The sequence below is a fragment of the Lagopus muta genome, chromosome 6, assembly GCF_023343835.1.
Source record: "Lagopus muta isolate bLagMut1 chromosome 6, bLagMut1 primary, whole genome shotgun sequence".
Taxonomy (NCBI): Eukaryota; Metazoa; Chordata; class Aves; order Galliformes; family Phasianidae; genus Lagopus; species Lagopus muta.
Genome location: NC_064438.1, coordinates 53,557,267 through 53,582,417, shown reverse-complemented (window position 1 = coordinate 53,582,417; position 25,151 = coordinate 53,557,267). Strand labels below are relative to the sequence as shown.

General features: G+C 41.8%; 2 long non-coding RNA genes across 4 annotated transcripts; one reads left to right on the top strand and one right to left on the bottom strand.

Moving 5' to 3' along the window:
* The first annotated feature begins 89 nt into the window (after positions 1 to 89).
* LOC125694731 (uncharacterized) lies at positions 90 to 18,952 on the top strand. Of its 3 annotated transcripts, XR_007377682.1 has the most exons (5): positions 102 to 123; positions 14,374 to 14,493; positions 14,913 to 15,995; positions 16,653 to 16,870; positions 17,295 to 18,952. It is a non-coding gene; the product is annotated as an uncharacterized LOC125694731 (long non-coding RNA). The 3 variants fall into 3 exon arrangements; XR_007377684.1 differs by lacking the exon at positions 14,913 to 15,995; XR_007377683.1 differs by lacking the exons at positions 14,374 to 14,493; positions 14,913 to 15,995 and having other exon boundaries at positions 90 to 123.
* Positions 18,953 to 20,269: 1,317 nt separating this feature from the next.
* Positions 20,270 to 23,769, bottom strand: LOC125694732 (uncharacterized). The gene is made up of 3 exons (XR_007377685.1): positions 23,714 to 23,769; positions 22,010 to 22,224; positions 20,270 to 21,345 (listed from the first exon to the last, which is right to left on the bottom strand). It is a non-coding gene; the product is annotated as an uncharacterized LOC125694732 (long non-coding RNA).
* Between the last annotated feature and the right edge of the window lie 1,382 nt (positions 23,770 to 25,151).

Below are 25,151 nucleotides of genomic sequence, written 5' to 3'. Positions count from 1 at the left end.
CAAGCCATGTACCTGTGTGACTGCAAGGGGTGGAGCCAGGATCCCAGACCTCATTTAAGGGCTGGTAGTGGAGGTGAGGGTATCTTTTTCTGGAGGTTCCTGCCTATCAGAGGTCTTCTAAAGGTAAGCAGCTCTTTTCCTTCATTTTTGTATCTGTGACTGCTGTATTTGGACTTGTTCCTGTTGCCAAAGATTTTGCCACCCTGCTGTTATAGCTTTACAGCCTCTAAGCTCTAGTCTAACTCAAGTCTCATTGCTGCTGAGTCTTGTACGCTCATAGAACTTTGTCACCTTTCTCTTCCTATCTGAAAGCCAAAGGTCTGCGATCTGCAGGGCTGTAGCACAAAGCAGCACTTAGTCAAGCACAAAATTTCAGCAGGGCTCAAACTATGTAAGCGAACAGAAGACAAGGAAAATTCTGCACCAGCATACTGCTTGGGGTGGGATAAAGCATGGTGATTGTTCTTTTGGAGAGATTAAGTCCTGTGTAGTACAAACATCACTGTTTCAATCACATGGCTAATGCTTGGATATAAGCTCTGCTGTGCAGTTGTTCAACTGAAATACGTGCATTTAAATAAAGTATATGATCTTTGTTTACACAGATCAGATAGATAATGATGCAGTGTATTACCCTCTCCTTCACACCCTCCTCCAATTTTTACTTATTTTCACCATTCAAGATGTCTTATTCTGTATTTGGACTTTGCAGACTAAGCACCCAAACATTGGAAACTGTCTCTGGTGCTTTATGAAGTCTTCTGCACAGAGCGTTTTCACTGTTCCTGTCTCTTCATTTAAATCACATCTTAAATTTCTCTTGGATAAAGGAAGTAGCGTAAATAGAAATCAGAATTCCTGTTCCATAAGAGATAATGGATTGTGACGTTTATTTAATTAGAGCAGAAAATATCCTTGATTAAACTGTATTACATAATGCAAATAACCTGGTGGAGTGACAGCCAACTGGAATGTTCACATGTGACTCAAAGACTTAAATCCATTTTTTTTTTTTTTTTTGACAGAAAGTCTATCTAAAAAGACTATATTGCATTGAAAACTTTTATTAAGAAAAGATAATGTAAGATGTTAGACGATGATGCTGAAAAAATACTATGTAGCCTCTTCTTTTTCTTTCAAGGCATGTCTTTAAGATACATGATCACTTTATAAATATATTCAAGGATGTTCTAGGAGATTTTATCTTTATACTTTACTCTTTTTAATTTTTTTGTGCCACTTTCCTTTTCAATACTTTTCTTTTGGTCAATTACACAAACGAGTTGCTATGAGAGATCTTCACACTCTTGTCAACTCATTGCTATGCATAGCCTTGCCATGTTGCATTGCTTTGAGTCTTTCTGCCACTTATTCTATCAAATGTGATGTTAACCTATGTTTATGAAGTGTAGTTTAGTGGTCTTACTTCTGACTAACATCTGCCACCTCACAAGTTGCAAGTTCAGCCTGCTACTACAATCCACTTGGGAACCAAGTTCTTTGTTTAAAAAACTTTTACAAAATGTAGACATCAATGTTATCTTTAACTTTCGTATTTTTGTGTTTCTTATCCTTATCACTTGACATGCACCTGATCACTGATACTGGCATACATCCATAGAGGTCAGTCTGTTTCTCAGCATGAAACTGCTGAGAACTTTGTCCCAGATAATTTCTCATCCAGACTTTGTATGCTTTAATGCTTGCTAACGGGGCTTCAACAATGACTCCCTCCTGAAAATGTTTAGGAAAGCATTTACTTTATTGACTTACTAGTAAGCATTTCTTGTGGATGGAAACCTGCAGGGGATGTTTGCAGTGGAAATGAGCTGCCTTACCAGGTGTGGATGCCAGGAAAGATGGAGCCTCGGCACTATTCAGTATGGAAGTGTTCTCCCACTAATCTATGTAGGCTTTGGAAAGCTGAGATGCATGGTCATCTTTTCTAGTTTTCCTCTGTTCTTGTGGTTGTTGAGCTGCCATGAGACATCTCACAGCTGTTTTATTCCTCAGATGAGGAATACTTATCCAGTTTCTAAGTGAGAAAGGGCTACTTCTTGGTGGCTGTTAGTTTCTTTTATGTGCTTACTCTTTCAGTAATGTATAGACCTTAGTTTATGGGAAACTATTTACTGTTCTTGGGAATGAATCATACGGATCCATAGGATTGCTGCTTTGCCCCACTACTCTTTATTTACAATGCGGAAGATAAATGCTCCAACAGAAGAAATGCAGGAAAGAGACAGGCTGCCACAGGGATCCCAATCCTCAATTATAAGGATACCAGACTATGGGATATCTGGGTTTAAATATACATCCAGTACATCTGCATAGCCATAGGTGGGAATAATAACCTCTTCAACAGTGCCTTTGGTTTGATCTGGGTGAAACGTTGTATCCTTTTGAGTTGTTAGTTTTGGTCTGATGTTGAGTCATTAGCTCTGTTTTTGACCTCACTGAGGTTGCCGTAAGATTTGTGAATTGCCCTGAAAGGGTTTTATTTCAGCGAATCAACAGTTTTTGGTGAAAAGTTAAGGTATTTTTTTATTTATACCATCTCTTACCTCAATAAAAACAAAATTAAAAAGAAAAAAGTTCTAGGCAGGTATGTAATATGCTCAGTGGAAGATTACAGATCTAGTTAAATATGCAATAGTAGCAGATCAGCTCAGAACTTTAACAGAAACTCCATTCATCCAAGTATCAGGATGCGTAGCCCAGAATATTGTATAAATACATAAGTTATTGGTTCCAGAGAACCTGAAATAGATGGAAATATATAGAAAAACGTGATGTCAGCAAAATATCTCTAAGCATGTTCCAGGCTTTTCCATGAGATATCAGGGGATCTTTGACTTAAGATTAAAATATATATATATATATATATATATAATATTATTCTGCATTGTTACATATTTTAGTCACAGAGTGACAGTGTAGGTTCATTTTGGCAGGATATGTGCCATCAGAATCGGGCATGATTTCTCCTGTGGCAGCATTAGATCAATGGTGTTTTAAAGAATGTAAGTAATTGCTTCTAGTCCATCTCCCAAGATGGTCCAAAACTGTCAACTTGGTTTCACTGCTACCTCAGTCACTGGAAGGGGAGAGAAAAGTATCACAGAATTGCATTTTTAATATTTTTTTCTAAAACAAGTTGGTTTTGTAGGGGGGGAAAAAATGATTTAATTTTTTTTGAAAAATGTGACAAAGTTTGAAGACTTCATTGAACTCAAAGTGCTTGTGGTCCCTAATGATCATGTACTAAGGCTGTAGTTTGAATGGTTGGGTCAGGGTCTGTGAAGGGAATCTTTCCTACACTGATAGACCCAAACAGGCAGTAGAAAAGGTCACACAGGGTTACCGCTTTGCTGAGTTCGTTTGGAAGAGCAAGTATGTGCACTCTCTGAAGAAATGAGTTACAAATGTAGTGAATGAGTTTGTTCTTATGCTGTAGGTGTTCCTAAAGATGATCATGCTAAACTTTGCTAAACTTGCACTTCCTCTTCATAAACTTGTGAAGGCGTTGGAAATTCAAGCCAAGCCAAATCCAGACTAGCAACAGTCTGTGTTTCTTTCATAGTGATGGCAAGTAATCACTGGAGCAAATGTGAGGAGTTCTTGTCAGCTGTCTGTTGCTGGCATCTCTTAAATGTTCAGAGTCTGCTGTTTTTCTAAAACAGAACTGCAGTTTAAATGGGGTGAAATCCCAAAAAGTCTTTGGTTCTGTGTTACAGGGAAAGTCACAGTAGAGAATAGCAGCATTTCTGTCTGACCCTGTACCCTGAAGCTGTATTATTTACCAGATGGTAAATCTGCACCAAAGGCTGTGGGACAGTGGGAATTAAGACATTTGGAACTATCAGTGTGCAGTCAGAAGGCATTCCTTCTAGCTTTACTGTTGCTGTCGTGCTTCTTGCACATCCTATGCTTTTCTCCTGCTCCTCCTATGTCCCTCAAGGGGATCTGTTGAATGAGAGTTACATGGGTTGGAAGGGATCTCAAGAGGTCATTGAGTCCAACTCCTCTGGCCAAAGCGGTCTCCCTACAAGAGGTCACACTGGTAGGTGTTCAGATGGATCTTGAATGTCTCCATAGAAGGAGACTCCACAACCTCTCTGGGCAACCTGTTCCAGTGCTCAGTCATCCTTACTGTAAAGAAGTTCTGCATGTTTGTATGGAACTTCCTATACTCAAGTTTTAGGCCATTGCACTTTGTCCTATCACTGTGCACCACTGAGAAGAGCCTGGCCTCATCCATTTGCCTCCCATCTCTGTTTAGATATTTATAAGCGTTAATCAGATCCCCCTAGAGAAAGCTCTCTAGGGGCAGTAAGGATTGAAACTCTCAACTTCTTTGGAGTTTCCTGCAGGTAGGGTTGGCCAATGCAGATTCCACTAGATAAAGACACAAAGGGTGAGGGAATGGTACGCACAGTAAACTTTCTCCCTTCTCCTTCAAAATGCTCCCATTGGCTGTCCACAGCCTTCTTCCATAGGTGGACACTAGTAATTGGTTGTTAGTTATTGTGATTAGGCCATGATCTGAAACAAGGCTAGAGATAATGAGGACGTGCCAAAAATACAGAGGCAGCTTTGTCTCTTTTCTGTGCCTGAAACCCTGCACCATTGTACAAAGAAATGAGAAACAAAAGGTTATATTGATAGACTTAATCATCTGAGTCTGTTTTTCATGTGCCCTTGATGCTTTAAAATCAAACCAACGCACCCCTGCCAGGCATTAAAATGCCAGATTTGAGGGTCATTAAAAGCAGCAGCATGCTTAATCAGGAGCCCTTGCAGAGCAGCACAAAGCTGCTCCTCCCTTTCTCAACATGATTTATTTTTTAATAAGGGTGACCAAGATGGCAGCCTGTGCAACACACTGTGCTGTGCAAGCTGCTCTGCATCAGGATGACTTGCAAACTCTTTGCAGTGTTAATGTCTATGACAACAACCTGGAGGAAGCAGTGCCTTATATTGCTTTAAATGGACCTTCTGCCTTCTGGGGTAGGAAGTTACAGGACTCATTATGTGGATATGAATTTTTAAATGGTGTTTCTTTATTACCTTCTGGTTTTCTCCATAGACTCCCACTGAGGGGTGTTTGGGGAGCTGCCTTGCTGTGCTTTGCAGAACACGGCCCTGATGCTGGTATACACCCAACCAAATTATTTCTTTCCATAGTAGGAGTGTTGCATTTACATCAAGCGGATCAGAGTGCAGGCTTGTCATAGGTCGGGCTGGAATGTAGCTAGAGGACAGCAAATCTTCTTTCTGCCCTTTTTGGTGGGAAATAAGACTGTTATGCTAATCTTTCTGGAAATGTGATGCTTTAAAGAAGATGACAACCACAGGGAAGGCAGGCAACATCGTGTGAACAATGCGTGAGTGAGGAAGACACCTGCTGTTTGGAATGTTAAGAAAATATAATTGGGGGCAGAAGTTGAAAGAATGCACAGGGAGCTTTTAAAGTGGAGGGCTGGTGCTTACACGAACGATTGCCCTTTTGTTTCCCTGATCTTGGCAGCTTCCAGAAGCTGTCATATTTAAATGGCTGAAGGATTTGGAAAAGAAGTTCCATGTGGTGGACAAAACAAGGATCACATTACCTTTTCCTTTCAAGTCATCTTTCATTCCCAGTCTCTGCTAAATAAACAAATCCCCACACTGTGAGCTACCGTTTATTTGTCTGCATTTCTGACACAAACCTGGCTCTTCCATGCTATATTTTGTGCTGGGGGGGACACTCTGAAACCCTGGGGAAATGCAGCTGTGCATCTGATTTCCTATCTGGTGAAGACAGGTTTTCAAACAGATCTGATGACTTTGGGCAACCACTTTGTGAGAAACATGAAGGGAGCCTGAAACTCAGAAAATGCTGAGCCCTTCAAAAGCTGACTGCTTAGACAGGATTTGATGTAGGGGGGAAAAGTTTGCTTGTTTTTCTTTTTTAAGCTTGCAGATGGAGCTCAACTCTTATGAGTGCAAGGGATGAGTATGGATGTGAGTCAGACGTAGGACTGATAGGCTATGTTGAGACTGCCCCAGATAGATGTGTTGATCCCTTGGCATGAAGCATCCTGTGCTGTTCCCATCCCAAACAGCTTCTGATCTCAGACTAACAGTGGAGCTGTGGTGCCGGTTATTGTAGCCTGCAGGGAAGGTTATGAAGGGCCTGCTTTTCATCAGGGACTGAACTGGGAGAGTTCATTTCCCTCTTGTCAAGCCGAAGTTGTCAGACCAGTGGGGTGTGTTTGTGCAACAAGATCAGCAAAACTTATTCTACTTGCGTAGGATGTTTGAAGATTACCCTGTCTTTGCTAAGAGTGCATGAGCTGGTTCAAGTAACAGAAGCTTCACATTCCTCTCCTTTCTTAGCTGACAGATCCAGAGGCATCTCTCAAGTAATAAGTTCCCTCACTACTGAAAGTGGAATTTTATCCATTTTTAGAGTGCTACATGGATGTCCTCTTAAATGAACAGAGTTAGGAGTAATATATATTGTGTAGCTTTGTGTATGGGGGTAAGTAGTCAAATGCTGGGGCAAACCATGACCTTTTGACAAGACTATAGAATCATTGGAGTTGTAAGAGACCCATTAAGGCCATCTGGGCCAATCCCACTGCAATGAACAGGGGCACCTAGAGCTCCATCAAGTGCTCAGAGCCCCTTCCAGACTGACGTTGAGCCCCTACAGCAATGGGGAACTTACCACCTCTGGGCAACTTTTGCCACACCACCCTTATTGTTTAAAAATAATAATAATAATAATAATAATAATAACTTTTTCCTTATATCCAGTCAAAATAGTTTGAAACCATTTCCCCTTGTGCTATCGCAGCAGATCCCGCTAAAGGATCTGTCCGCTTCTTCAGACACTGAAATGCCACTCTGGGGTCTCCCTGAAGCCTTTTCTTCTCCAGGCTGAACTGCCTCAGCTCTCTCAGCTTGTGCTTGTAGGTGAGGTGTTCCATTCCTTAGAACATTTTAGTGGCCCTCCTCTGGATGTGCTCTAGAAGATTCATGTCTCTCCTGTACTGAGGACTCCACATCTTGACACAGTGCTCCAGGTGAGATCTCACCAGCACAGAGTAGAGATGTTCTGTGAAGTCCTGTACCTGAAGGCTAGAAGTTGGTTAAACACTTGGTATTCCTTATCTGTGTTTGGAAATAGCTGAAGGGGTCAACAGACTCTACCAGGGCTTGAATAGCTAAATGGCACTGCCAAACTTCAACATGTGAAGTTTTGTGATAGTGTAAGGTGTCTTGCTGTAAGTAACCCTGTGTGGTTAGACAGATTTCATGCTTCCACCAGTGTGATTGTTCTTTCCCTACCTCTTGTTTTGTTTTGTTTTTAATAAAATCTATCCTATCCCCAAATCTCAAATAAGCAGCACCATTCAAAGCATATGAAATGTTTCCAAGAGAAATATTTTGAAAATGTTGTGATTTGTTTTTTGGGGAAAAAAAAAAACCAAAAACATTCACTGTGTCTCTGCAAAGAAAGGTTGGCTTGGCTGTATTCCCTCTGTATACTGATCCACAGCCCAGGAGGGAAATCTAGTACAGATAACCCAAGTCAGCAGTTCCCTGTGCTTCCAGACTCCACCTGCCCTATTGCAGAGACAGTCTGGGGACATTGGCCAAGAAGCTGATGGCATGAAGAGTCAGGAATGGGGATCCTTGTCTGGTCCCATCACCGACTTATGTCATTCTGATCTGGGAATGCAGCTCTACCTTTCTGTCTGTATTGTGCTCCTAATGCAATGTGGATTAAAGGGGGAAAAAAAAAAAAGCATCTTGCTTGTGAAGTGCTCTGAACTCAGTGCTCTGAACTCATTAGACTTGTGGAAAGTGTAATTGTCTTCTCACTTGGTAGAGATGAAGCTCAAGGTTCATATCTAAGGCAGTGGGATGACAAGGGGTGGTGTAACAGATACAGGCTATGTCTGGCTCTCCTCAAGGAACACGTGAAGAGGGCAGCCACTTTTATCTGTCAAGAAAGCAAACCTTCAAAAAAACACTTTCTTGAAGCTGCTGTCTCCTCTGTCCCCCAGAAGCCATTTAATTTTTTTTTTTTTTTCTGAACTTTCTATTGTCAGGCATATTAATATTCCAAATGTGTGGGTTTAGTTTTTATGTTTTTAATCATAAGTTAAAAGGGCAGATTGGTAATGTTAGGTAAAATAATTCCAACCATTTCATAAGGATCTTTTGCTATGGCTGTGGAGAATTTGAATTTGTTTGGTGTTATCTTTTCATTTTATGAATTTATTTTAGTCACCCCTTCAGATGCCTAACTGAGCTGTGATATGCCCACAGAGCTGATTGCATTGTCTGGAATAGTACTAGCTTTCTTAGGACGTGAAGTGTCTGTGGGGTTACAAACAGACCAGAGTTAGAACTGCATATGGAAGATGTGTATTCACTCAGCAGGGTCTAGCTATAGAACACGTTCTGAGTATTAAAATGGCTTTCCATTTCCCCCAGATATCTTTTCCTTGAAAAATATTGCTGCTTCTTGAAGAACCTTCTGTCACGCTGATGAGACCCTCCCAATGAGGAGCACATTGGCACTAGTTGCCTGCTTAATGCATGTTCATAATTAATGAATACGTTGTGATTTGCATTAGCTCAGCTGCCCCCCAGTATGGTAGCATTAAAGTGGATGCAGAGGTTTTAAATGTGAAAGGCTGATTAAGAAGTGAGGGGAAGGCAAATTTAACACTTCAGTTGGAGCTTCTGAGTCAGTCCCTCTGCTGCATTTTGCCTAATGCAGTTGGCTGCTCCCACAGCTGCTGCTGAGCACAAGGAGCAATCCAGCCTGCCCTGAAGTCTCTGGTTAACAGCAAAGGTCATGGGAAAGCAATACTGTGGTATTTGACAAGTTAACACTGCAATTAAAGAGAGACTAGGAAATAAAATCCTGCTGATGTCTGGCTTACAAACACTGAGTCTCTGTGTTCTGGCTGATATTCAGGACAGATGCTTATGAAAAACAATGAAATCCATCCCAGTTGCACAGCCTGCAGAAAGAGTTTATCTTTCACACCAGGAAGGGCACAGAGTTCAGCTCTGCTCAGATGCATGTCCAGCTGTATCCAGGCAACATGCCCCTCTGCTGAGGGGTGTTTGGTGCAGTGCAGCCGTCACCATGATCCCTCCAAAGATGCTTTTTAACCATTTGTTCTTTTTCTCTATGCCCAGGTTCACAATTGTGGCCTCATTCAGACCCTCCAACTTCACCTCTCTTGTTTCCTACCCTGTTTCACAGAATCGTAGAATATCCCACATTGGAAGGAACTCACAAGGATCACTGAGAGCAAGCCCTGGCTCTGCCCCACACCACCCACATGTCTGAGAGTGGTGTCCCAAATCTTCCTGAGCTTCGGCAGCTCAGGGCTGTGTCCACTGCCCTGGGCAGCCTGTTTCACACCCTCTGGGGAAAAAAGCATTTCCCATGATGTTCCCTCAGGCCCTGCTGCTGTCACAGGGAGCAGAGCTGAGTGTTAAGGGTGGTCAGGCACTGGAATGGACTGCCCAGGGAGGTGGTGGAGTCACCAAGCCTGGGGGTGTTCAAGGATAGGCTGGATGTTGTGTTGAGGGACATGGTTTAGTGGGAGCTATTGGGAATAGGTGAACGGTTGGACTGGATGATCTTTTAGGTCTTTTCCAACCTTGGTGATTCTGTGATTCTGATGATTCTCTCTTCTCCTCTGCTCTGGGCCCAACAAACTAAGGGGCCTCAGCTGCTCCTCACACACCTTCCCTTCCAGACCATTTCCCATCTTTGTAGCCCTCTGCGTTCTGCTTTGAGCTTGGATGTAAAGCACAGGAGAGCTGTGATGCCGTAGCCTGCAGGTTTTACACCCAGTGCCAGGGTCTCCAGGGGGAACAGACTGCTCACCCTTGGAACACCGTGTTATCTCCCAGCTGAGAGAGCACTCCTGTGAGATGTAAGGTTTATCGGGGGGAAAAAAAAAAAAGCATTTAAATATTCTCAGACTGTGCTTCATGTTGGAAAGAAAGTAATTCCTCAGATCTGCAGGCTGCCTCATTTCTATTGCTCTCACTGCCCGAGTCGGGTTGAAGAGCTTGTGTAAGCCAGGAGGGACCACAGAAATACTGGTCTGTACGATCTTTGCAGAAAAATCCTCTTTGGATTTCCTTCCCTTAGGGTACAGGAGAATAATGTTGACCCTCAGAAAAGCAAGATCTGCGTAGGTGTGCCCTGAGTAGGGTGAAGGGAGTGCCTTTGCGTGCAGGCTGTAATTCCTAGGGGAGTGTATCTCCTCTGCTGTTTAAACACAAATCACTTTTTCCCCATTTTTTTTCTTTTTGCATTATATGAATGTATAATGTAGTTAAGTTATCAAACGGGACAAGACATTTGTTACCCATTCTATCTCCACGCATTTTTTTGTGAAACCCACTGAAGCCTGCAGTGGGTAAATGGATTCCCACAACTCAATTTCCTAACCCTTTCTTCCCTTCTAGCACTCTCTGAAATAGCTTTCCTGTCCTTTGGTTAATTAGATTTGCCTGAACCTGGCCTGGTAACATCATTATGTAAGTGACCAAGCCCTCTTTCTGGACACTGTTGCAGGCTGATGTGTTGCGTGCAGCTCACTGTGGCTGCTGACAAAAATACCTCTGTATGAGGAGAAGGGATAGTAGCTATTGCATGGTAAAAGGCCAAGAGAAAAATGGAACACTGCCCCCTTAGTGGTGTGTGATGATATGTCTGTTGTCCTTCACTATTAGATCTCAGAAGCTCCTGTTGAAGGTGGCTGTCAGAAAATGGAATTCCCGCTCTAGAAAACTTGCAAGTTTAGTTTTAAAGCCAGCATAAGTCAAAATTAAGTACAAGCTTAAGTTTTGGAAATGTTTTGTCCCTGAAAAATTGAAATGGCTTTCTCGAAATGCTTCATACTGGTAATTTGGAACACTTTGCTCTTATTTCTGCTGTCATAATAATAGCTAAAATTATTCTATTGAAACAAAATGATTGGACTGTATCGCAGTGAAATGTAATTTCCCAGTGAAAAGTACTGATGGAATTTGATCCTGTCCTGAAAAACTTCCTGATTTTTTTTTTTTGTTAAATAAATAAAAATTTTAAAAAATAATAATTATAATTGTCATAAAACTTGAACAAGCAGCCTTTTAAGACTTGTTTCTACTCCATTGTCAATCGTGATATTTTGGGCATAAACAGCGGAAAATTAAAGCCAAAGAACAAATAGCAAGATTGATGTCTTGCCTTAGGTCGCTAACACGGAGAAAAGGAATCAGGCCTTTTTGGGTTTCAATGCCTCTGACTTTCTGTTCAGTTAACCTCATAATTTAGTCTCACTGTGTTCTCCGCATGGTGCTGTGGCACCAGACCTGAGGAGATATTCTCCCTCAGCCCCTGCTGGACACCAGACATATCTGCTGCACTTGGAATGTTTAGCAGTGTGTCGGAGTCTGAATCTGCAGAGGATGCCTCTAGTCCCACTCTGCAATATGCTTTGTCTCTACTCAGCTTTCCTTGCTAGATCATGTCTGTCTTTTCAGAGCTGAGCTCGAAGGGCTGTGGCATGGTTGTATGTAGGGATGCCAGGTATTGGATGCTATTTCACCAAGTATTTCTCTTTCTGGATAAACTCCTTCCTGTCTGTGCTTTTTAAAGGTTACTCATTACTTGGGAACTGTAAGTGATAGTCCTTTGCATCACGTAGGCAGGGGGCATCACTGATATCTACGGTGTCTCTTGGGTGGGAAGATGCTGCCCACATGCAGTTATTCACTGCCTTTTGCAAGCAGCTCTCTGTAACACTAATAATCTTATTGCTTCTAACATACAGCTTTGCTATGCAGGGGCATAAAGCCCACATTATTAGCATCCCAGATATGTTTCTATTAATAGCTATTCACTAGTTCTGAATTAGAGCAGCATACATTGAAGTTATGCAGCTGAATTAAACTAGACTGAATGTAGAGCTACTATCAGAATTTTCAGATTTGTATTGGATTTTCCATTGTCTTTTTATTTTTATAACTACAGTGATATTTTCCTTAGGATGCTGCCTTGACAAAATACAGGGCTTCTACAGGGAGATAATAAATAACCTGGCATACATTTCCCCTCCACCCCACTCCCTGCTGCATGATTGAATTTTTCAGCACCTAATAACAGTTCTTGCCAGCACAGCAATATCATTTCTGAATCTCAACATTAAAAAAAAAAAAAGAAAAAAAAAAAAAAAAGTAAGCTTAGACAATATTGAAGTGAAGCATCCAGAAGTTGGAATTGAAGTCCTGGCACTGAGTGTGAAGTCTGCCATTTATTCAACTTATAAAACCTCCGAAGCTCCGTTTCAGAACTGGCTATTGTGGATATTTTAATTCAGTGTCTGAGGACTTTGTGACTTCATTTTGGGATTTTAAGAAGTCTATTAAATGTTCCAATTGCTTTTGCAGAAATCACAATTGTCCTTTTTTACTGTTTTTTTTTCTTTTTTTTTGTTCTTGGGTGTTCAATTTTTTTTTTTTTTTTTGTCCAGCCTCTATAATTCAGTGCTGCTAAGTGCTGACTGATTTTTTTTTTTCAGCATCTTGAAGACGTAACACCAGCACTAAAAATTTCAGCCGGTATCTGTAGCGAGCTCTTTTGCACTATGAAAATTCATAGGGTTTCCAAAAGACCTGGCTTATTCCCACTCATAATGCAACTGTGCCAACTGACAACAACACTTGACAGAGATACAGTGATTGGTGAAGGCAGGCAAGGGAGAGTAATGTATCACCAGAGTGTATGATCAGTCAGGTATAGCAGCAACAATACGATCTGGCAAAGCTGTCCTCAAATTGAAATAGAAAGCAGTGTTTTGAAAAGTAGCTGCTTGCTCCTCCAGTGGGAGTCACTTGCTCAGGATGTCAAGCACCCACAGGCCCACATAGGGTTACTGCAACATGAATGCCATAGTCAAGAAGTGCTTTTCTAACATCCACTGCTATACAAACGGTCTGCTGGACAATGCTGCAGAAATGCCTGTGCAGCATGTAGCTCTGCTGACGCCAAAGTGATTTTATTTGCTTTCCTCACTCAATCTAGGCATTGAGTTCACCTAAATGTGCCGAACTGGAAATGATGGAGTCTTCCTGTCTCTTCAAGGGGTGTCACAGTGATCTGGAGAGCAGGTTTAGTGAGGAGGATTGGTGTGCCGTTTGTGTTAATGAAGTGGCAGTGAATAAGGAAATCAAGTGATGTCTTGGAGTTAAATGGTGTGACAGAAATGGAAAGTGCTGGAAGTGAAAAGAGAGTTCAGGAAGCAGGCAAATGCATGAAAAGCAAACATGCTACTTGTCCATGGGTATTACCTTGGGAAAAGGCTGGATAGGTGGAGGTGTGGTAGCCATTCTAATGATAGATCACTGGATGTGTAGAAGCAGCTCATCTTATACACTGACTTTTAGTCATGTTCAGTTTAAATCTGTTACTTCTTTTCCTACATGACAAGGTTATTTGGGTTTCACAGTGCCGAATAGAGGAGGATTTGCTATCCATGTGCAGCTGGACGATAGGGGAAAAAAAATCCACAAAAAAAAACATGGCTCATGATGTTCAGCTGGTCAACACCAACACCTAACCTTGAATTCTGCAGCAGACCTTTTTATCTCTTCCTCTAACCACTAAGAACTGGTGCTCATTTTCTACTTGTGTCTTGGGAGGTATAGAAATAAAAATACTAATAAATGATACTAGAGTAAATTTGCACATTGGTTTATTATATGGTACTATACAATGAGTACAATGATATTATATGGTATTGTACAATGAGTATTTTAAGACAAAAATGCTGTTTATTATTATATTGATATTCTGAAGGCATTCAATCGTTCATCAGCTCTTAGCTGTTCTAGTGCCAATCTGGATTAATGGACCATATGAGCAAATTTGACTGAAATTTATCCTAACATTGTCAAGATTGATAGCTGTCCATGATTTGCTGCATCCTTGCCTGAATCTGTAATATCTGAAATAGAGACTTTTACTCTAAAATGGATAACTGCATGCTAATCTTCGTACAGCTCTAGCAATGCACTAGAAGTCAGCAGAATTCCAGTTAGTATATGCTATCTTCTGAACAAGAAAATGTGAAACATGGAGCTGTGATCCTGAATACTGGTTGTTAGCTATGCATTTGTTCATAGCCTCATGAAAAGAACATAACTGGGGTTGACAGCTTCTCTCAGACTATCTTTGTGGACAGCTAACAAATACTGTTGCTCTTCATTGCCTGTTTTTCAAATCAGGGGGGTATGCAATGGTGGAAAAGAGAATCTTTGTTTCTACTGTTTACAGTCTCCATTTCTTTTCTTCAGCAAATGCATGGCCTGGTAGAATCCCCTTGTCTATTGGGTCCATTCTGCCTGTCAGCAATTTAGTGTTCTTTCAGAGGAATCAGAATCTGAATATTAGTCAGCACTGTACAAAATAGAGATGTAAGTATATGGAGTGTTCATTCAGATATTTTGAGTTTTTTTTTCATATTTTTGTAACCCAAACAAATAAGTTCCTATTTAAAATGGAATCGAGAAACCTTTGGTACTGATCTACATGGGGCCTCAAATGACTGGAGGTATAGCATGATGTATAAGTTTCTCAGCTTTTAGCTCTTTAGATCCTGGAAATTTATAGCCTAGTGTTGGGATACATGGTGGAGAAGTAGAGTTTTGCTGTATTAAGGCACACAGTGCTGAGGTTATCATTGATTTTCTGCTTGTGCCAAAGTGAAATGTTCTGCAGGTGTTATTTTCCTGGGGTGATCAACAAGCTCACTCTGTCTTGCTCAGGGGGTAGGAGGCTGCTGGTGGGGAACAAGGAAGTTTCTTAATTTCTTCTGTTCGCCTTTGATTAACAGACTGTCAAGGCCGTTGTTCACTTGCAGCACTGCAGCACTGGCAGATATAACCAAGACGAATGTTGCTCTGACTGAACTTGACTGGAGCAATGCAGTTAATGGTGACCCCAAGAGTTTATTGGGTGTGCCAGTGTCGATGTATTTTCTCAGAGCATGAGCACTTCAATCCATCAGAACGGTAGCCTGAATCTAATGGCAGCAGAAGGATATTTTCAACGACTGGAGCCTGATATTTTTTTTTTTCCTGGCTGAGGACTAGAATTCCTTGAAAAAAACAAGTGAAATACATCAATCTTCTGCTTCTGCTCTCTTGCAGTAACAGAGGAGCTCCATGATGGCCTTACTGCCTCTGATCTTCTCCTGTCCTCCCGCTTTTCTCTCTCTTGCTTTCTGAAAACACACTGTTTATTCCATGTTAGCTGGTAAAGAGCCATCTGTGCCTGGTCACCTACTAACAATGAGAGCTGAATGCTCAGGCTCTTAATGCTGTTTCAGCTTTCCTCTGCCTTGATCTGTCTTGCCTATGAATGAAGTACTTCTGACTGGGAAACCAAAGAGTGTATGCACCTGATTCAAAACCTGTGTTTTGTGTCTGAAGGATACAAGATATACTAAGAATATCAAGTCACATACTTGATATTATGTAAGTAGCATGCCATATATCCACTGGACAACGTGTATCCTGACACTAATATTCCAATATTATAACTAAGTACTCTGCAGTGATATTCATGTACTCAGAGTGTCAATATTTTATTTGCTACATAGTTCAGACATTGGAAGGACTCAAATAGTTGCTGGATTGTGTATAATTCTGCACGTAAGCACTGTTCCAAGCGCCTATTAAAAAAAATGAATAGATTCAAAATCAGATATCTTCAACTTATCAAAAACTTCTGAAAAATATCTGAGATAGAATATAGAGAGGTAGTTTAGAAATTGTTTAAAAGAAAATGCATTTTTGTCTTAAATGTGTACATCTACTGCCTGTGGCATTATTTTATTGTTAGAGCTTCTGGAAGGTTGTGGTTATGAGCCATAAGATTTACAGAAGATGATTATTAGAGTGAGGAACTACTCAAGGTATGTACATAGAAGTGATGCAGCAGCCACAGACCTTGTAGATGCATGTATCCATACAGGAAAGACAAGCAAAGGAAAATGGATCAGGCTAGAAAGCCAGTACACTCACTGCAGTGTTTTTAAGTGCAAAACAACTGAGAGATTTTCCCATGCAATTGTTATTCTTTTTCGTGGCTAAAACTGAATTGCCTGTGAAGCACATTATGTAAATTGGCATTGCAACATTAGCCATTGCTCCAGAGAATCTGCAAAGTAGGAGGTGGCAATCAGGATGAGTGGGAAATAAAGTTCTCATAAAAGACTGTCATTCCTAGAAGTGGCTTTTAACCACATGGTAAAAAATTGTTCTTCTACTAAGAGAAACGTGATGTTGCTAGCATGTCTTGAAGCAGGCGGGATCTGGAAATTTTTAGCTGATGTTTTGCCCTCCTCCTCCTGTCTCCAACCTCTGAGACTTGGTTCATGGCACTGTCAGAACAGAATGAATGCAAGCAAAGCTTACATGGGACAGAGCATTTGCGTAATGCATAGGGCCCAGTAGGCCCACTTGATAGAATAAAATTGAAAGATTCTTGTGTAGCTACAGTATAATCTTCATAGCCTGATGATGTTTTGTCTTATTGCTGTTAATCTTTCCTTTTTTTCCCCTTTAACTAGAGATGAATTAAATGCAAAATTATTGGCACGAAAGGGATCACCCAGGGCACTGCACGTAAACTGTCTAAGAGCAGGCTACCAAGCAGAAGAAAGCTGGTTAAGCCACTGTTCACACACGCAAGCAGCGTAAAACATGTCCCACTTGCGACCGTGTATGACTTGCAGGAAATGAACAAATGCCAGAAGAGTGTGAGAAAAAGAGGACAGAAGAGGCTGAGGTAATTCCCCTTCTGTCCATTGCATGCAAGCAACAGCAGGTTTGAAGTATGAGATTTGTATCGTGTGGCTACCAAGCTAAAAAATAACTATCGGCCCCTCTCTTTCTTTACCAACCTGCTCAGACATATTAACAAATCAGACAAATTCCTTATGCTCAAGGACAATCCAGGGTGATGAAAATGGAATATGATGTGGTGTCCTAAGGTGGTGTAAGACAGATATACTCTGGTTTGTGTCTCATTAATGAATCTGCAGAACATGGCTGTTGGTTTTTCTGCTAAGACAATCAAGTAATTGCCTTAATGACTTCAATTTTGCCAAGACTGTAACTTCCTCACTATTACTATCTGTAATAGTGGTTCTGCTACCTGCTCAGGATTACCTGTCTTTTTTAGGCTGTTTTGCATATTCTCCTTTTAACAGGAGCTGGGGTGGGCCAGGACTTTGCTGCAAATCCCAACAAGTTGCTGCAGGCGCTGCTCTTTTCAGAAATCATTAGAAGATTGGTTACAGCAAGCCAAAACTTCTGCAAAAATTTATCTCAAATGGATTGGAAGCCTTCATGTGTCTGTTTGGAGCTGATTTTAATTCCAGCAAAGGGTTTGGTCTTGCATTAACCTCAACAACCTGATGCTGCAGAAATCCGCTCAGACTCAATGGGGATGAAGTCTGCCATTAGCGCTCTGCAAAAAGCACTTCTGCACTTCTTCCCCATGCCTTATAAAAAGGGTGAGAATCAACAGTGTTGCAGCATATGTTTCCTGGATGTACAGTATTCCTTTCATACTTGAATAATAAAACTGTAACAGGGCTTTTTTCCAAGATGTTGTCCCCCTCCTCCTGCAACCACTCTGCTGAGAACAGCTTCATTTTCTCACAGCTGTCATCTTGTAGCCTCTTTGGTAATAAGGTCTGCTCAAAGCACCTGCTCCTTCAGCAGCTTCTGTCAGAAGGCTTCAAGCAGAGCCAAGGGGCTACATCTGCCTCACTTCCAAATTTGCAAATAGATTGGCAACAACTGTCTCAGCCATTCCTTGAGCTTTATCATAGATATCAATAACTGTAGCATTTTTTTTTCTGATATTTCTGTCTCTAACAAACCTGCTTGAAACCACATTTGAGGTAGTCAGCAGCTTTTCCTTTGCGTATCTGAAATCCCCAAATCTTCCTTGGGGTGGTGTAGGGCAAGAAGTGATCAACTGAAAGACACTGGTCAGAGCCAAGGAACTTGGCAGATGCTTGTGCCTTCAGGACTTTGACTCTGGTTTTGGTCCGTTTTGGCTAGCTTGAACATATCAGCAGCCCTAGAGTTTGTTTGTCAGGTTAGACTCCTCAACATCTAGCTGCTTGTTTCCCTCAGTAGCCCCTCTTCCTAAGACCAATGAAGAATGACATTAATTCTGCCACCTTTGCCTGTAAGAAAGTCAATAAAACAGGGAGAGATCATGCTGTTGGGATGACAAAAGTGGTGTGACCTTTGCTCTACCACTGTTAGAGATGGGTGTTAGCAGACTGAGGGCCTCTCCTGTGAGAGCAGCTACTGAACTCATCATAGTGGTTTAGAATGGAAGTTAAAGATGTTCTAGATCCTCTTTACTGACATCTACCTAGTGAAATTACTCACCTTACCTCGCAGTGTAAGGCAGTTCCCTATTAGTCTTGTCTTCAGGTCTCCAGCTCAGTAAAGGCTAGGGTGGACCCTGGAGGAGTCTTCACTTGAGGAGACAGCCCAATCATACTCAACATCCATCCAATCCAAGATTAATTCTTGTTAAGAATCTCTTATTTTAAAATGAAAAATACACTTACTGGTGTCACCTTATAAAAAAAGCATAGGAATTTAAAGGCCTCTGGCTGAATTCGTCAGCACCCAGCTTGACTGATGCAGGCAGGGAGCTGAAGAAATATAAACTGCCCATCCTTTGTGCAGGATGGCTTGGAAGAGGCATGCAAAGAGGTGTTGAACCAGGGACATTCAAACCACATTTAAGTGAGCAGATTTCTCCTCTTGGTGGTGCTCCTTTTTCACCTCCTTTCCCCCTACATCTATGCTGTGAAATGTCACCTCCTCTTGCTATCTCACAGATGACATAACATACACTTGTTATTTAGGCTGAGCATACGAATGTGGCTGGAAGTCAGCAGGGTGGATGCTGGAACACACTCTTGCTTCCAAGATGGACCCCTGGAAGAGAAGGCAGCAACTGAATGGTGAAGAAACAGGCTCTATCTCCCCCTTGCTTAGAAATGAGTTTCCTTTAATGGAATTCTGAGTCCTTTGTGCTAAGAATTCTATATGCAGTAGGCATCTACATAATTCTACATAAGCAGTAGGCCTAAATCTTAAAATTTAATGATTCTGCTGGAGGGAAGAAAAAGAATCAGCAGCAAAAATGTGGTCACCAAGCCAGAAAGCTTGGCCATGGGGAGCGGGATGACTGGTGAGCGATCAGAAGTAAATTAAGGCATCAGAACCTGGAGGTTCAGTGCTCAGCTCTTATTCATTCAGTAACGCATGAAGAATTGCTTAACCTCTTAATGCCTTAGGTTACCATAATGGTACACCATAGTACTTAGTTATCTTTTGGGCATTTGACAGATTTATGAATGTGAGGCTTAAAAAGAACACTGCCATCAGAGGGTAAGGAATATTGCTATCTACAGATGCCAAGAAGCATTTGTAGTCTCAGCACTTCTGTTAAAGGCTGAATAGGGGAAGTGTTCAAAAAATAATAACGAGAAAATGAAGCTATTGGACTTTCTTCAGCCTCCCAAAACATATTGTGCTGTTGGTTTTGGAGACCTAGGACGAAGTTTAGATTAGTTTAACTATTGCTAACCTAAATGCTCTCATCCTTGTAGAATTTTCTTTTAGTGTTGCTGGAGAGAAAGCACATACTGTTATCACTTGTTATATGTCATTTACAATGGAGCCCTTTTGTGGAGAAAAGGCAGCACATGGTGAAGTGCTGTGCAAATCCCTCTGGGGCCCCTGGAACAAGAGACAGGGGAGCAGCCCAACTTGCCTCTAAAGACAAACTTGGCCCTTAGCAACACGAGCTGAAGAATTACAGGCTCAATCTGTAACATTTTCAATGAAAAATCATCCTTTTAAAGCTTACAATTTTAGACTCTAATTTTAGGTATTTTAGGTTAAACTGACTGCCTGTAGTCAGTACAGTACTGCATTTTTAGGCACTGCCGATACTGTAAGTTCTATCTTCTTCTAACACCCTGTTGCTAGGAAAGTCTGTGTTTGATTTCTTTTCAGGCAGTTCAGAGAGCAGTAAAAAAAGTCGAGCAAGAACTGAATGCTTACAAAGCAGAACTTACCTGAGAAACATTCCCCGAGTTGAACTTGTGCTCTTTGTCCTTTTTTGATTCACAGAAGTGGGAAACAAGCCCAGCTTGGTCTGTGATGGAGGAGTGAAGTAGCAAAGAACCATGTGCAGCTTTGATTACCGCTGGCTGAGCACTATGGATGTATGGACAGGCTTGACTGTCTGTGTAGCACTAGGCTGATAGCTGTAATGTGAGTAGTTTCTCCTTCGAAGCAAGCAGCAAGCAGGGAGGTGTGCAAGAACAAACCCACTACTGTAATGGCCCTGCAGCTATAGACCACCAAACAAGTTTGGTAGGGCAGGACTGGATGTCTGCTGCCATTGGTGAGCTGAAGGCACATTTTCACCTCAGCCTGCTTATTCTTCACTCCAGGAAAACTCTCTGAACTGATGCTGAACCCCTCCCTGCTGATCAAAACCTCCTCATTTCCCTTGGGATTCCCTGTCCATTTGGAAACAGGCTAAGGCACAGCACCCATGCTGCACCAGCTAAAAAAGCCTAGTGGAAATTCTGCTTCTGTTAATCAGTTAGGAGTTAAGGCAAGTTTTTGACATACTCCTCGTGGTAGGTAAGACACCAGAGATATGGAAGTAAAAACACACATGGAAAAGACAGAAATTAAAATAAGCCCAAAGCAACAAGCAATTTCTTTCTCAGTAGGGAATGCATTAGCCCTTCACTTTGCTGGTGCAAGTAAAAATATTAGTTCTTCAGCTTTGGTTTTTCTGGTGGCTCTGGGGCTAAGGATCTTTAAATAATGAATGTACCATCTGTCAGTAAGCTTAGCTACTATTATTTGAATTATAAGGAGTGTATGTTACAAAATAAGTCAATCTTCCCAAAAAGGAAGAGATAGATAACAAAAAGAAATAGGAACACAGAAGCTGTGGATTCTTCGATTAAGGGGAGATACTGAAATTTTTAAACAAAAGAGAGTGTTTTCTTCCTGTATTTGCTGTGGTGCAAGACATGAGTCCCTATTGGGCAGCTCATGAGATTTGTTCCCATCACACAATGAAAATAACGTTTTGTCTCCATACCTTTACTTGGTGCTCATCATGGACACTCTTCTTGTTTACCACTCTGAGACAAATCAGTCATGGGGTCCAGGAGTCCTCTGTCTTATCCCATACTGGGAAAATAAGTGGCATGAGAGAGGTAGATACAGAAAATCTTGTTTCTGAAATCCAGGAGCAGAGATCGGGTTATGAGGAATGTGCTTAGGACTAAGAGGGTCTGTTCTTTTCCCTAATCCCTACACATGCAACTTACCAATTTCGTCTGCTATTTCAACCTGTTAGCTCCACTATACCCAGAGGCAACCAATCGCCATCCTGTATTAGCCAATAACCAAGATCTGGATTCTGGTTGTCTGAAAACACTAGAGAAATGTCCACAGTATGCACAGGCAACAGAAATTCTATAAGCAAGGAAAGGCTGGTTCCTTGGGCTTGCTTTCCATGACTCAAAGCTAACCTGCTCAGAGCATGATAATATCATTTGTTGTAGAGTCATTTGAGTTGGAATAAACCCTTACAGGTCACCTGGTCCCACTCCCCTGTAACAAACAGGGATGCCCACAGCTCCATCAGGTGCTCAGAGCCCCGTCCAGCCTGACTTTGACTGCCTCCAGCTCAGGGTATCCACCATCGCTCAGGCTAACAAATCCCCTTCTTTCTTACAGCTCCCCTTTAAATACCCAAAGACTGCTCTCAAATCTCCCCACAGCCTTCTCTTTCCCACAGTGCACAACCCCAGCTCTCTCCACTTATCTTTGTGGAGGAGGTGTTCCATACCTTGGGTCATTTTTGTGGCCCTCCTCGGGAGTGTTCCAAAGGTCCATGTCTTTTCTGTACTGAGAACTCCACATCTGGGTGCTGTGCTCCATACAGGGTCTCACCCATACAGAACTGAGGGGCAGGATCACCTCCCTGGACCTGCTGGCCACACTGCTTTTGACACTTCTTTTGAGCAGCCCATAGAGATAGATTGGCAGCATGTGCAGAGGTATCTGCAGGACAAATACCAGCACATCTAGCATTCATCATATGCAAGGTACTACTTCAGTAGTGTCTGCAGCTATTTGTATGGTATTACTAAACCGACATCCTCTAGTGCACGTCTTCCCGAATTGTAAAACGAAAATCAATCTGTATTTCTTTTCTGTGTGCTTGGAGCAGGAATTTCTTTATGAATTGTAATTGCAGAGCATCTCTGGCTCAGTGGTAAAATACTGTGAGTGATTTACTGCAGAGCTGGGGCTGCCAGTTCAGACTTTTCACCAGACTAGGTGGTCATTCAGTCTAGGAGACCAAAGGTGGCTTGGTTATCATGCAAACACTCCTTTGCGTCCCATCAGTTTTAGGAGTATAAACATACCTACACTAATAAGGTGGACTGCTTCAAAGTGACTTTAGCCTGTAATTAATGCTGAGGGACATTCAGAAGAAAAATAATTGGTAGGAAGTAGAGGAGGCAGGGATCAATAACTGACAGTCTGGTATCATGTCTGTTCACCTTTTCACTAAGCCAAAGAGGCTAGTGAACATGTACGCAAGTGGAATAGGCAAGCTGATGCCATTCCATTTCACAGATGTTTTTCCTTCTGTAAAACACTTTCTATGCCCTGCTCTTAAGCGCATCTGAGAGACCTCATTACTCAAATCCAGGAATGTGCGTCTGAAATCATTAGCAGAACAAACCCGAGGGCTAGTGTAGGCCTCTAGCTCACTGGCAACCAGGCCCAGGCTTGTCATCTTTGCTGCTTATCTTGATTTGTGGAAGGAAAGATGAGGCATCAGTAAGCAGTTGCCTGTTTATTCCTTGAAAAAGCTTTTTTCAAGCATGTGATGTATCTGTGCAGTTCCAGCACACTCACTGCTTCTCTTGCGTGGAACAGGCTTCTCAAATTCTTTTCCTGCTTCAATGATCTTTTAAAACAAACACAAGTTCTGTGTTAATTTTGCAAACTAGGTGAGTAATAAACAATTGACACACTCCCTTAGCAACTCAGGCAGTGGACTTGTTCTCTTCATATGCTCCTTTCCAATACTGCTGGAAATCACAGGCACCAAAACTGCTGGGAAGTTACTACAGCTGAAAATAGTTTATATCTCAGCAAATAAGATCCCATCTGTGAAGCATCAGTCATCTGTGACTAATGACATGTCAGTGAAACTCTACACTGGATGGGTAAAACCATCCTGTGTCCTTTGACGGTAGCAATGTAAGGCACTTAGGTCATAAAGCCTCATTTTAGCTATGACTCTTAACTCAGTGGCTTAACACTGGCTTTGGACTTCGTCAACTGCTTACAGCACTACCAAAGCTTCAGGGCTAAACATTTTCACCCTATTCCTCCCTGCAAACTGTCAGGCATCACAGCTCCCCTTCCCTTTAGTTACAGTCAAAAAGGTCAATGCAGTTGAAGGGCAATACAGGAGTGCAAAGCAACAAGCACAAACGGAACAGTGTTATAAAGAAAAAGAAAAGGTGCTTACCTGTCTCTAAAGATCTAGGCTCACAAGGAAAACTCCACAAGGGATGCATCTCCAACCAGAGATCCTTTCTTCTGGGCAGTCAGCCCTTAAATGAGGTTTAAGAGAGGTGCAGGCAGGCTCCACCCCTTCTGGTCACACAGCTGAATTGCCTTCAGCTGTGCTCCCAAGGCTGACCGGGTCCTTTCCCCAGGTGCTCAATCAGTGGTGCAGGCTGTGACTCAACAGTTCTCATGCACCTCCCCATCCTAACCTCACAACAGGCCTGTAAGGATCATGGGGCGCTTCAGGAATGTTGGAGCAGAAAAGAAAGGCATTCAAATGGAACATGAATTATCTTCACAGTTGTAGCGGATTATTATCTACGCTCTCACTCTAACACAGGCTATTTTTTTTTTGCTCCATTGATCTCCTTATTCTAATAGGGTAGGGGGGCTATAAAAGAAATTCAGTTTAATGTATTAGATGCATTTGATAGAAAACCCTTCACTGAGTTTTTATATGAATAATGAGAAATAATCTGTTTTATCACCACTGTCAGCTCCTGATTCTATCGACACGAGTTAATTCTAGAAATCCAATAAATAAAGGTTCACAGTAAGAATACAACCCCATTTACAGCTGGCTGGGATTGTACACCCACACCCATCCATGAGCACCCTCCCCTCTCACCGCATCGATGCAAAGAAATGTCCATCACATGGCTGACATCCTGTCAGAAAGCTGATGGGAGCAGAGACCAAGATAAGACTTACTAGAAATATGGACAGCACAGGCTACTGCTGAAGCCTATATCTAAGCCTGCTTTAAACATAGGATTAGACCAGAGCACAAGCATGGACTGAACAATCAGCACTTGGCCTCGAAGAAATACCACCAAAATCCACACATCTGAGAAAATGTGTGGGCACCTTCCTTCCCAACAGATGAAGAAAATGGGATTGTTGATTTGTCCGTAGGATCCTGCCAATTAATCTTTTTCCCTTTTCCACCAGTTCCTAGTAACATAACATGTTTGACATTATAATGCTATCTGTTGCCATTGATATTCTTAAATTAGCAACTGCAATTTCACACAATTTTTTTTTTTCTAGTCCTACTTTTCCTTCCCCAACCCCCACCCACCTTCTCTCACTATTCTTCTGCTTCCCCTCTTTTATCATCAGTTCATCTCTTGGGATATGCTAAGAGTTTCCCCCCATCTCCCATACTCCCACCTCACCTGCTGTAAGACTCAGCAGGCAGATCATATCCTGTTGTTGCAGTTCACTCCCCAGTTTCAGCCTGTGGTTTCTCGCTCTTCTAACTGCTGCTCTGTCAGGTAATGGCACACAGCTGAGGTCTGGATGCAGCTGCAGATCTTCCAGCTGTTTCTAGCCTGACTGAAAGTGCACTTCACATCACAAAAAAAAAAAAAAAAAAAAAGAAAAAAAAAAAAAGA